Source organism: Osmia lignaria, unplaced genomic scaffold (assembly GCF_051020975.1).
Source record: "Osmia lignaria lignaria isolate PbOS001 unplaced genomic scaffold, iyOsmLign1 scaffold0001, whole genome shotgun sequence".
NCBI lineage: Eukaryota > Metazoa > Arthropoda > Insecta > Hymenoptera > Megachilidae > Osmia > Osmia lignaria.
The window spans coordinates 10509212-10523106 of record NW_027478158.1 but is presented as its reverse complement, the minus strand read 5'-3'; positions in this window follow the sequence as shown (position 1 = coordinate 10523106).

Genomic DNA, 13895 nt, shown 5'->3' with positions numbered 1-13895 from the left:
GCTATGGCAAAATGTTTAGAGACCTTTCTTGTAGAGAATTAAGTTTCCTACTTTTTATGTAGTATGATATTTTTTGATCAGATGCGTAGTTCTCGAGATATATCAAGATATTTAAAAGTTCCGAAGCTGCACCAACATAATAGAGGTACAGAAACACCGTGGCCTCTTTCTTTGAGATAACTCTGCACTATTGCGAGCTGCAAATGCCGCTTCGAGCTTAGCTGTGCAGAAGAAGAACAACAAGAAGAAGAAATATCTCGAAATATGTCCGTCAGACCCCTTCCCTTGAGATGAATCTGCAAATATCTCGGAAACGAAGCGAGCTATGGCAAAATGTTAAGAGACCTTTTTTGTAGAGAATTAAGTTTCCTACTTTTTATGTTCTATGATATTTTTTGAGCAGATGCGTAGTTCTCGAGATATATCAAGATATTTAAAAGTTCCGAAGTCGCACCAACATAATATAGATACAGAAACACCGTGGCTCCTTTCTTTGAGATAACTCTGCACTATTGCGAGCTGGAAATGCCACTTCCAGTTTAGCTGTGCAGAAGAAGAACAACAAGAAGAAGAAATATCTCGAAATATGTCCGTTAGGCCCCTTCCCTTGAGATAAATCTGCAAATATCTCGGAAACGAAGCGAGCTATGGCAAAATGTTAGGAGACCTTTTTTGTAGAGAATTAAGTTTCCTACTTTTTATGTTCTATGATATTTTTTGATCAGATGCGTAGTTCTCGAGATATATCAAGATATTTAAAAGTTCCGAAGCCGCACCAACATAATAGAGATACAGAAACACCGTGGCCCCTTTCTTTGAGATAACTCTGCACTATTGCGAGCTGCAAATGCCACTTCCAGCTTAGCTGTGCAGAGGAAGAACAACAAGAAAAAGAAGTATCTCGAAATATGTCCGTCAGGCCCGTTCCTTTGAGCTGAATCTGCAAATATCTCGGAAACGAAGCGAGCTATGGCAAAATGTTAAGAGACGTTTTTTGTAGAGAATTATGTTTCCTACAATTTATGTTCTATGATATTTTTCGATCAGAAGCGTAGTTTTCGAGATATATCGAGATATTTAAAAGTTCCGAAGCCGCACCAACATAATAGAGATACAGAAACACCGTGGCCCCTTTCTTTGAGATAACTCTGCACTAGTGCGAGCCGCAAATGCCACTTCCAGCTTAGCTGTGCAGAAGAAGAACAACAAGAAGAAGAAATATCTCGAAATATGTCCGACAGGCCCCTTCCCTTGAGATAAATCTGCAAATATCTCGGAAACGAAGCGAGCTATGGCGAAATGTTAAGAGACCTTTTTTGTAGAGAATTAAGTTTCCTACTTTTTATCTTCTATGATATTTTTTGATCAGATGCGTAGTTCTCGAGATATATCAAGATATTTGAAAGTGCCGAAGCCGCACCAACATAATACAGATACAGAAACACCGTGGCCCCTTTCTTTGAGATAACTCTGCACTAGTGCGAGCCGCAAATGCCACTTCCAGCTTAGCTGTGCAGAAGAAGAACAACAAGAAGAAGAAATATCTCGAAATATGTCCGTCAGGCCCCTTCCCTTGAGATAAATCTGCAAATATCTCGGAAACGAAGCGAGCTATGGCAAAATGTTAAGAGACCTTTTGTGTAGAGAATTAAGTTTCCTAGTTTTTATGTTCTATGATATTTTTTGATCAGATGCGTAGTTCTCGAGATATATCAAGATATTTAAAAGTTCCGAAGCCGCACCAACAAAATACAGATACAGAAACACCGTGGCCCCTTTCTTTGAGATAACTCTGCAATAGTGCGAGCCGCAAATGCCACTTCCAGCTTAGCTGTGCAGAAGAAGAACAACAAGAAGAAGAAATATCTCGAAATATGTCCGTCAGGCCCCTTCCCTTGAGATAAATCTGCAAATATCTCGGAAACGAAGCGAGCTATGGCGAAATGTTAAGAGACCTTTTTTGTAGAGAATTAAGTTTCCTACTTTTTATGTTCTATGATATTTTTTGATCAGATGCGTAGTTCTCGAGATATATCAAGATATTTAAAAGTTCCGAAGCCGCACCAACATAATAGAGATACAGAAACACCGTGGCCCCTTTCTTTGAGATAACTCTGCAATAGTGCGAGCCGCAAATGCCACTTCCAGCTTAGCTGTGCAGAAGAAGAACAACAAGAAGAAGAAATATCTCGAAATATGTCCGTCAGGCCCCTTCCCTTGAGATAAATCTGCAAATATCTCGGAAACGAAGCGAGCTATGGCAAAATGTTAAGAGACCTTTTTTGTAGAGAATTAAGTATCCTACTTTTTATGTTCTATGATATTTTTTGATCAGATGCGTAGTTCTCGAGATATATCAAGATATTTAAAAGTTCCGAAGCCGCACCAACATAATAGAGATACAGAAACACCGTGGCCCCTTTCTTTGAGATAACTCTGCACTAGTGCGAGCCGCAAATGCCACTTCCAGCTTAGCTGTGCAGAAGAAGAACAACAAGAAGAAGAAATATCTCGAAATATGTCCGTCAGGCCCCTTCCCTTGAGATAAATCTGCAAATATCTCGGAAACGAAGCGAGCTATGGCAAAATGTTAAGAGACCTTTTTTGTAGAGAATTAAGTTTCCTACTTTTTATGTTCTATGATATTTTTTGATCAGATGCGTAGTTCTCGAGATATATCAAGATATTTAAAAGTTCCGAAGCCGCACCAACATAATAGAGATACAGAAACACCGTGGCCCCTTTCTTTGAGAGAACTCTGCACTATTGCGAGCTGGAAATGCCACTTCCAGTTTAGCTGTGCAGAAGAAGAACAACAAGAAGAAGAAATATCTCGAAATATGTCCGTTAGGCCCCTTCCCTTGAGATACATCTGCAAATATCTCGGAAACGAAGCGAGCTATGGCAAAATGTTAAGAGACCTTTTTTGTAGAGAATTAAGTTTCCTACTTTTTATGTTCTATGATATTTTTTGATCAGATGCGTAGTTCTCGAGATATATCAAGATATTTAAAAGTTCCGAAGCCGCACCAACATAATAGAGATACAGAAACACCGTGGCCCCTTTCTTTGAGATAACTCTGCACTATTGCGAGCTGCAAATGCCACTTCCAGCTTAGCTGTGCAGAGGAAGAACAACAAGAAAAAGAAGTATCTCGAAATATGTCCGTCAGGCCCGTTCCTTTGAGCTCAATCTGCAAATATCTCGGAAACGAAGCGAGCTATGGCAAAATGTTAAGAGACGTTTTTTGTAGAGAATTATGTTTCCTACAATTTATGTTCTATGATATTTTTCGATCAGAAGCGTAGTTTTCGAGATATATCGAGATATTTAAAAGTTCCGAAGCCGCACCAACATAATAGAGATACAGAAACACCGTGGCCCCTTTCTTTGAGATAACTCTGCACTAGTGCGAGCCGCAAATGCCACTTCCAGCTTAGCTGTGCAGAAGAAGAACAACAAGAAGAAGAAATATCTCGAAATATGTCCGACAGGCCCCTTCCCTTGAGATAAATCTGCAAATATCTCGGAAACGAAGCGAGCTATGGCGAAATGTTAAGAGACCCTTTTTGTAGAGAATTAAGTTTCCTACTTTTTATCTTCTATGATATTTTTTGATCAGATGCGTAGTTCTCGAGATATATCAAGATATTTAAAAGTTCCGAAGCCGCACCAACATAATAGAGATACAGAAACACCGTGGCTCCTTTCTTTGAGATAACTCTGCACTATTGCGAGCTGGAAATGCCACTTCCAGTTTAGCTGTGCAGAAGAAGAACAACAAGAAGAAGAAATATCTCGAAATATGTCCGTTAGGCCCCTTCCCTTGAGATAAATCTGCAAATATCTCGGAAACGAAGCGAGCTATGGCAAAATGTTAGGAGACCTTTTTTGTAGAGAATTAAGTTTCCTAGTTTTTATGTTCTATGATATTTTTTGATCAGATGCGTAGTTCTCGAGATATATCAAGATATTTAAAAGTTCCGAAGCCGCACCAACATAATAGAGATACAGAAACACCGTGGCCCCTTTCTTTGAGATAACTCTGCACTATTGCGAGCTGCAAATGCCACTTCCAGCTTAGCTGTGCAGAGGAAGAACAACAAGAAAAAGAAGTATCTCGAAATATGTCCGTCAGGCCCGTTCCTTTGAGCTGAATCTGCAAATATCTCGGAAACGAAGCGAGCTATGGCAAAATGTTAAGAGACGTTTTTTGTAGAGAATTATGTTTCCTACAATTTATGTTCTATGATATTTTTCGATCAGAAGCGTAGTTTTCGAGATATATCGAGATATTTAAAAGTTCCGAAGCCGCACCAACATAATACAGATACAGAAACACCGTGGCCCCTTTCTTTGAGATAACTCTGCAATAGTGCGAGCCGCAAATGCCACTTCCAGCTTAGCTGTGCAGAAGAAGAACAACAAGAAGAAGAAATATCTCGAAATATGTCCGTCAGGCCCCTTCCCTTGAGATAAATCTGCAAATATCTCGGAAACGAAGCGAGCTATGGCAAAATGTTAAGAGACCTTTTTTGTAGAGAATTAAGTTTCCTACTTTTTATGTTCTATGATATTTTTTGATCAGATGCGTAGTTCTCGAGATATATCAAGATATTTAAAAGTTCCGAAGCCGCACCAACATAATAGAGATACAGAAACACCGTGGCCCCTTTCTTTGAGATAACTCTGCAATAGTGCGAGCCGCAAATGCCACTTCCAGCTTAGCTGTGCAGAAGAAGAACAACAAGAAGAAGAAATATCTCGAAATATGTCCGTCAGGCCCCTTCCCTTGAGATAAATCTGCAAATATCTCGGAAACGAAGCGAGCTATGGCAAAATGTTAAGAGACCTTTTTTGTACAGAATTAAGTATCCTACTTTTTATGTTCTATGATATTTTTTGATCAGATGCGTAGTTCTCGAGATATATCAAGATATTTAAAAGTTCCGAAGCCGCACCAACATAATAGAGATACAGAAACACCGTGGCCCCTTTCTTTGAGATAACTCTGCACTAGTGCGAGCCGCAAATGCCACTTCCAGCTTAGCTGTGCAGAAGAAGAACAACAAGAAGAAGAAATATCTCGAAATATGTCCGTCAGGCCCCTTCCCTTGAGATAAATCTGCAAATATCTCGGAAACGAAGCGAGCTATGGCAAAATGTTAAGAGACCTTTTTTGTAGAGAATTAAGTTTCCTACTTTTTATGTTCTATGATATTTTTTGATCAGATGCGTAGTTCTCGAGATATATCAAGATATTTAAAAGTTCCGAAGCCGCACCAACATAATAGAGATACAGAAACACCGTGGCCCCTTTCTTTGAGATAACTCTGCACTATTGCGAGCTGGAAATGCCACTTCCAGTTTAGCTGTGCAGAAGAAGAACAACAAGAAGAAGAAATATCTCGAAATATGTCCGTTAGGCCCCTTCCCTTGAGATACATCTGCAAATATCTCGGAAACGAAGCGAGCTATGGCAAAATGTTAAGAGACCTTTTTTGTAGAGAATTAAGTTTCCTACTTTTTATGTTCTATGATATTTTTTGATCAGATGCGTAGTTCTCGAGATATATCAAGATATTTAAAAGTTCCGAAGCCGCACCAACATAATAGAGATACAGAAACACCGTGGCCCCTTTCTTTGAGATAACTCTGCACTAGTGCGAGCCGCAAATGCCACTTCCAGCTTAGCTGTGCAGAAGAAGAACAACAAGAAGAAGAAATATCTCGAAATATGTCCGTCAGGCCCCTTCCCTTGAGATAAATCTGCAAATATCTCGGAAACGAAGCGAGCTATGGCAAAATGTTAAGAGACCTTTTTTGTAGAGAATTAAGTTTCCTACTTTTTATGTTCTATGATATTTTTTGATCAGATGCGTAGTTCTCGAGATATATCAAGATATTTAAAAGTTCCGAAGCCGCACCAACATAATAGAGATACAGAAACACCGTGGCCCCTTTCTTTGAGATAACTCTGCAATAGTGCGAGCCGCAAATGCCACTTCCAGCTTAGCTGTGCAGAAGAAGAACAACAAGAAGAAGAAATATCTCGAAATATGTCCGTCAGGCCCCTTCCCTTGAGATAAATCTGCAAATATCTCGGAAACGAAGCGAGCTATGGCAAAATGTTAAGAGACCTTTTTTGTACAGAATTAAGTATCCTACTTTTTATGTTCTATGATATTTTTTGATCAGATGCGTAGTTCTCGAGATATATCAAGATATTTAAAAGTTCCGAAGCCGCACCAACATAATAGAGATACAGAAACACCGTGGCCCCTTTCTTTGAGATAACTCTGCACTAGTGCGAGCCGCAAATGCCACTTCCAGCTTAGCTGTGCAGAAGAAGAACAACAAGAAGAAGAAATATCTCGAAATATGTCCGTCAGGCCCCTTCCCTTGAGATAAATCTGCAAATATCTCGGAAACGAAGCGAGCTATGGCAAAATGTTAAGAGACCTTTTTTGTAGAGAATTAAGTTTCCTACTTTTTATGTTCTATGATATTTTTTGATCAGATGCGTAGTTCTCGAGATATATCAAGATATTTAAAAGTTCCGAAGCCGCACCAACATAATAGAGATACAGAAACACCGTGGCCCCTTTCTTTGAGATAACTCTGCACTATTGCGAGCTGGAAATGCCACTTCCAGTTTAGCTGTGCAGAAGAAGAACAACAAGAAGAAGAAATATCTCGAAATATGTCCGTTAGGCCCCTTCCCTTGAGATACATCTGCAAATATCTCGGAAACGAAGCGAGCTATGGCAAAATGTTAAGAGACCTTTTTTGTAGAGAATTAAGTTTCCTACTTTTTATGTTCTATGATATTTTTTGATCAGATGCGTAGTTCTCGAGATATATCAAGATATTTAAAAGTTCCGAAGCCGCACCAACATAATAGAGATACAGAAACACCGTGGCCCCTTTCTTTGAGATAACTCTGCACTAGTGCGAGCCGCAAATGCCACTTCCAGCTTAGCTGTGCAGAAGAAGAACAACAAGAAGAAGAAATATCTCGAAATATGTCCGTCAGGCCCCTTCCCTTGAGATAAATCTGCAAATATCTCGGAAACGAAGCGAGCTATGGCAAAATGTTAAGAGACCTTTTTTGTAGAGAATTAAGTTTCCTACTTTTTATGTTCTATGATATTTTTTGATCAGATGCGTAGTTCTCGAGATATATCAAGATATTTAAAAGTTCCGAAGCCGCACCAACATAATAGAGATACAGAAACACCGTGGCCCCTTTCTTTGAGATAACTCTGCACTATTGCGAGCTGGAAATGCCACTTCCAGTTTAGCTGTGCAGAAGAAGAACAACAAGAAGAAGAAATATCTCGAAATATGTCCGTTAGGCCCCTTCCCTTGAGATACATCTGCAAATATCTCGGAAACGAAGCGAGCTATGGCAAAATGTTAAGAGACCTTTTTTATAGAGAATTAAGTTTCCTACTTTTTATGTTCTATGATATTTTTTGATCAGATGCGTAGTTCTCGAGATATATCAAGATATTTAAAAGTTCCGAAGCCGCACCAACATAATAGAGATACAGAAACACCGTGGCCCCTTTCTTTGAGATAACTCTGCACTATTGCGAGCTGCAAATGCCACTTCCAGCTTAGCTGTGCAGAGGAAGAACAACAAGAAAAAGAAGTATCTCGAAATATGTCCGTCAGGCCCGTTCCTTTGAGCTGAATCTGCAAATATCTCGGAAACGAAGCGAGCTATGGCAAAATGTTAAGAGACGTTTTTTGTAGAGAATTATGTTTCCTACAATTTATGTTCTATGATATTTTTCGATCAGAAGCGTAGTTTTCGAGATATATCGAGATATTTAAAAGTTCCGAAGCCGCACCAACATAATAGAGATACAGAAACACCGTGGCCCCTTTCTTTGAGATAACTCTGCACTAGTGCGAGCCGCAAATGCCACTTCCAGCTTAGCTGTGCAGAAGAAGAACAACAAGAAGTAGAAATATCTCGAAATATGTCCGACAGGCCCCTTCCCTTGAGATAAATCTGCAAATATCTCGGAAACGAAGCGAGCTATGGCGAAATGTTAAGATACCTTTTTTGTAGAGAATTAAGTTTCCTACTTTTTATCTTCTATGATATTTTTTGATCAGATGCGTAGTTCTCGAGATATATCAAGATATTTAAAAGTGCCGAAGCCGCACCAACATAATACAGATACAGAAACACCGTGGCCCCTTTCTTTGAGATAACTCTGCACTAGTGCGAGCCGCAAATGCCACTTCCAGCTTAGCTGTGCAGAAGAAGAACAACAAGAAGAAGAAATATCTCGAAATATGTCCGTTAGGCCCCTTCCCTTGAGATAAATCTCCAAATATCTCGGAAACGAAGCGAGCTATGGCAAAATGTTAAGAGACCTTTTTTGTAGAGAATTAAGTTTCCTACTTTTTATGTTCTATGATATTTTTTGATCAGATGCGCAGTTCTCGAGATATATCAAGATATTTAAAAGTTCCGAAGCCGCACCAACATAATAGAGATACAGAAACACCGTGGCCCCTTTCTTTGAGATAACTGTGCACTAGTGCGAGCCGCAAATGCCACTTCCAGCTTAGCTGTGCAGAAGAAGAACAACAGGAAGAAGAAATATCTCGAAATATGTCCGTCAGGCCCCTTCCCTTGAGATAAATCTGCAAATATCTCGGAAACGAAGCGAGCTATGGCAAAATGTTAAGAGACCTTTTGTGTAGAGAATTAAGTTTCCTAGTTTTTATGTTCTATGATATTTTTTGATCAGATGCGTAGTTCTCGAGATATATCAAGATATTTAAAAGTTCCGAAGCCGCACCAACATAATACAGATACAGAAACACCGTGGCCCCTTTCTTTGAGATACCTCTGCACTAGTGCGAGCCGCAAATGCCACTTCCAGCTTAGCTGTGCAGAAGAAGAACAACAAGAAGAAGAAATATCTCGAAATATGTCCGTCAGGCCCCTTCCCTTGAGATAAATCTGCAAATATCTCGGAAACGAAGCGAGGTATGGCAAAATGTTAAGAGACCTTTTTTGTAGAGAATTAAGTTTCCTACGTTTTATGTTCTATGATATTTTTTGATCAGATGCGTAGTTCTCGAGATATATCAAGATATTTAAAAGTTCCGAAGCCGCACCAACATAATAGAGATACAGAAACACCGTGGCCCCTTTCTTTGAGATAACTCTGCACTATTGCGAGCTGGAAATGCCACTTCCAGTTTAGCTGTGCAGAAGAAGAACAACAAGAAGAAGAAATATCTCGAAATATGTCCGTTAGGCCCCTTCCCTTGAGATAAATCTCCAAATATCTCGGAAACGAAGCGAGCTATGGCAAAATGTTAAGAGACCTTTTTTGTAGAGAATTAAGTTTCCTACTTTTTAGGTTCTATGATATTTTTTGATCAGATGCGCAGTTCTCGAGATATATCAAGATATTTAAAAGTTCCGAAGCCGCACCAACATAATAGAGATACAGAAACACCGTGGCCCCTTTCTTTGAGATAACTGTGCACTAGTGCGAGCCGCAAATGCCACTTCCAGCTTAGCTGTGCAGAAGAATAACAACAGGAAGAAGAAATATCTCGAAATATGTCCGTCAGGCCCCTTCCCTTGAGATAAATCTGCAAATATCTCGGAAACGAAGCGAGCTATGGCAAAATGTTAAGAGACCTTTTTTGTAGAGAATTAAGTTTCCTACTTTTTATGTTCTACGATATTTTTTGATCAGATGCGTAGTTCTCGAGATATATCAATATATTTAAAAGTTCCGAAGCCGCACCAACATAATAGAGATACAGAAACACCGTGGCCCCTTTCTTTGACATAACTCTGCACTAGTGCGAGCCGCAAATGCCACTTCCAGCTTAGCTGTGCAGAAGAAGAACAACAAGAAGAAGAAATATCTCGAAATATGTCCGTCAGGCCCCTTCCCTTGAGATAAATCTGCAAATATCTCGGAAATGAAGCGAGCTATGGCAAAATGTTAAGAGACCTTTTTTGTAGAGAATTAAGTTTCCTACTTTTTATGTTCTATGATATTTTTTGATCAGATGCGTAGTTCTCGAGATATATCAAGATATTTAAAAGTTCCGAAGCCGCACCAACATAATAGAGATACAGAAACACCGTGGCTCCTTTCTTTGAGATAACTCTGCACTATTGCGAGCTGGAAATGCCACTTCCAGTTTAGCTGTGCAGAAGAAGAACAACAAGAAGAAGAAATATCTCGAAATATGTCCGTTAGGCCCCTTCCCTTGAGATAAATCTGCAAATATCTCGGAAACGAAGCGAGCTATGGCAAAATGTTAAGAGACCTTTTTTGTAGAGAATTAAGTTTCCTACTTTTTATGTTCTATGATATTTTTTGATCAGATGCGTAGTTCTCGAGATATATCAAGATATTTAAAAGTTCCGAAGCCGCACCAACATAATAGAGATACAGAAACACCGTGGCCCCTTTCTTTGAGATAACTCTGCACTATTGCGAGCTGCAAATGCCACTTCCAGCTTAGCTGTGCAGAGGAAGAACAACAAGAAAAAGAAGTATCTCCAAATATGTCCGTCAGGCCCGTTCCTTTGAGCTGAATCTGCAAATATCTCGGAAACGAAGCGAGCTATGGCAAAATGTTAAGAGACGTTTTTTGTAGAGAATTATGTTTCCTACAATTTATGTTCTATGATATTTTTCGATCAGAAGCGTAGTTTTCGAGATATATCGAGATATTTAAAAATTCCGAAGCCGCGCCAACATAATAGAGATACAGAAACACCGTGGCCCCTTTCTTTGAGATAACTCTGCACTAGTGCGAGCCGCAAATGCCACTTCCAGCTTAGCTGTGCAGAAGAAGAACAACAAGAAGAAGAAATATCTCGTAATATGTCCGACAGGCCCCTTTCCTTGAGATAAATCTGCAAATATCTCGGAAACGAAGCGAGCTATGGCGAAATGTTAAGAGACCTTTTTTGTAGAGAATTAAGTTTCCTACTTTTTATCTTCTATGATATTTTTTGATCAGATGCGTAGTTCTCGAGATATATCAAGATATTTAAAAGTGCCGAAGCCGCACCAACATAATACAGATACAGAAACACCGTGGCCCCTTTCTTTGAGATAACTCTGCACTAGTGCGAGCCGCAAATGCCACTTCCAGCTTAGCTGTGCAGAAGAAGAACAACAAGAAGAAGAAATATCTCGAAATATGTCCGTTAGGCCCCTTCCCTTGAGCTGAATCGGCAAATATCTCGGAAACGAAGCGAGCTATGGCAAAATGTTAAGAGACGTTTTTTGTAGAGAATTATGTTTCCTACAATTTATGTTCTATGATATTTTTTGATCAGAAGCGTAGTTTTCGAGATATATCGAGATATTTAAAAGTTCCGAAGCCGCACCAACATAATAGGGATACAGAAACACCGTGGCCCCTTTCTTTGAGATAACTCTGCACTAGTGCGAGCCGCAAATGCCACTTCCAGCTTAGCTGTGCAGAAGAAGAACAACAAGAAGAAGAAATATCTCGAAATATGTCCGTCAGGCCCCTTCCCTTGAGATAAATCTGCAAATATCTCGGAATCGAAGCGAGCTATGGCAAAATGTTAAGAGACCTTTTTTGTAGAGAATTATGTTTCCTACTTTTTATGTTCTATGATATTTTTTGATCAGACGCGTAGCTCTCGAGATATATCAAGATATTTAAAAGTTCCGAAGCCGCACCAACATAATAGAGATACAGAAACAGCGTGGCCCCTTTCTTTGAGATATCTCTGCACTATTGCGAGCTGCAAATGCCACTTCCAGCTTAGCTGCGCAGAAGAAGAACAACAAGACGAAGAAATATCTCGAAATATGTCCGTCAGGCCCCTTCCCTTGAGATAAATCTGCAAATATCTCGGAAACGAAGCGAGCTATGGCAAAATGTTAAGAGACCTTATTTGTAGAGAATTAAGTTTCCTACTTTTTATGTTCTATAATATTTTTTGATCAGATGCGTAGTTCTCCAGATATATCAAGATATTTAAAAGTTCCGAAACCGCACCAACATAATAGAGATACAGAAACACCGTGGCCCCTTTCTTTGAGATAACTCTGCACTAGTGCGAGCCGCAAATGCCACTTCCAGCTTAGCTGTGCAGAAGAAGAACAACAAGAAGAAGAAATATCTCGAAATATGTCCGTCAGGCCCCTTCCCTTGAGATAAATCTGCAAATATCTCGGAAACGAAGCGAGCTATGGCAAAATGTTAAGAGACCTTTTTTGTAGAGAATTAAGTTTCCTACTTTTTATCTTCTATGATATTTTTTGATCAGATGCGTAGTTCTCGAGATATATCAAGATATTTAAAAGTTCCGAAGCCGCACCAACATAATAGAGATACAGAAACACCGTGGCCCCTTTCTTTGAGATAACTCTGCACCATTGCGAGCTGTAAATGCCACTTCCAGCTTAGCTGTGCAGAAGAAGAACAACAAGAAGAAGAAATATCTCGAAATATGTCCGTCAGGCCCCTTCCCTTGAGATATATCTGCAAATATCTCGGAAACGAAGCGAGCTATGGCAAAATGTTAAGAGACCTTTTTTGTAGAGAATTATGTTTCCTACAATTTATGTTCTATGATATTCTTTGATCAGATGCGTAGTTCTCGAGATATATCAAGATATTTAAAAGTTCCGAAGCCGCACCAACATAATAGAGATACAGAAACACCGTGGCCCCTTTCTTTGAGATAACTCTGCACTATTGCGAGCTGCAAATGCCACTTCCAGCTTAGCTGTGCAGAAGAAGAACATCAAGAAGAAGAAATATCTCGATTAATGTCCGTCAGGCCCCTTCCCTTGAGATAAATCTGCAAATATCTCGGAAACGAAGCGGGCTATGGCAAAATGTTAAGAGACCTTTTTTGTAGAGAATTAAGTTTCCTACTTTTTATGTTCTATGATATTTTTTTATCTGATGCGTAGTTCTCGAGATATATCAAGATATTTAAAAGTTCCGAAGCCGCACCAACATAATAGAGATACAGAAACACCGTGGCCCCTTTCTTTGAGATAACTCTGCACTATTGCGAGCTGTAAATGCCACTTCCAGCTTAGCTGTGCAGAAGAAGAACAACAAGAAGAAGAAATATCTCGAAATATGTCCGTCAGGCCCCTTCCCTTGAGATATATCTGCAAATATCTCGGAAACGAAGCTAGCTATGGCAAAATGTTAAGAGACCTTTTTTGTAGAGAATTACGTTTCCTACAATTTATGTTCTATGATATTTTTTGATCAGAAGCGTAGTTTTCGAGATATATCGAGATATTTAAAAGTTCCGAAGCCGCACCAACATAATAGAGATACAGAAACACCGTGGCCCCTTTCTTTGAAATAACTCTGCGCTAGTGCGAGCCGCAAATGCCACTTCCAGCTTAGCTGTGCAGAAGAAGAACAACAAGAAGAAGAAATATCTCGAAATATGTCCGTCAGGCCCCTTCCCTTGAGATAAATCTGCAAATATCTCGCAAACGAAGCGAGCTATGGCAAAATGTTAAGAGACCTTTTTTGTAGAGAATTATGTTTCCTACAATTTAAGTTCTATGATATTTTTTGATCGGAAGCGTAGTTTTCGAGATATATCGAGATATTTAAAAGTTCCGAAGCCGCACCAACATAATAGGGATACAGAAACACCGTGGCCCCTTTCTTTGAGATAACTCTGCACTAGTGCGAGCCGCAAATGCCACTTCCAGCTTAGCTGTGCAGAAGAAGAACAACAAGAAGAAGAAATATCTCGAAATATGTCCGTCAGGCCCCTTCCCTTGAGATATATCTGCAAATACCTCGGAAACGAAGCGAGCTATGACAAAATGTTAAGAGACCTTTTTTGTAGAGAATTATGTTTCCT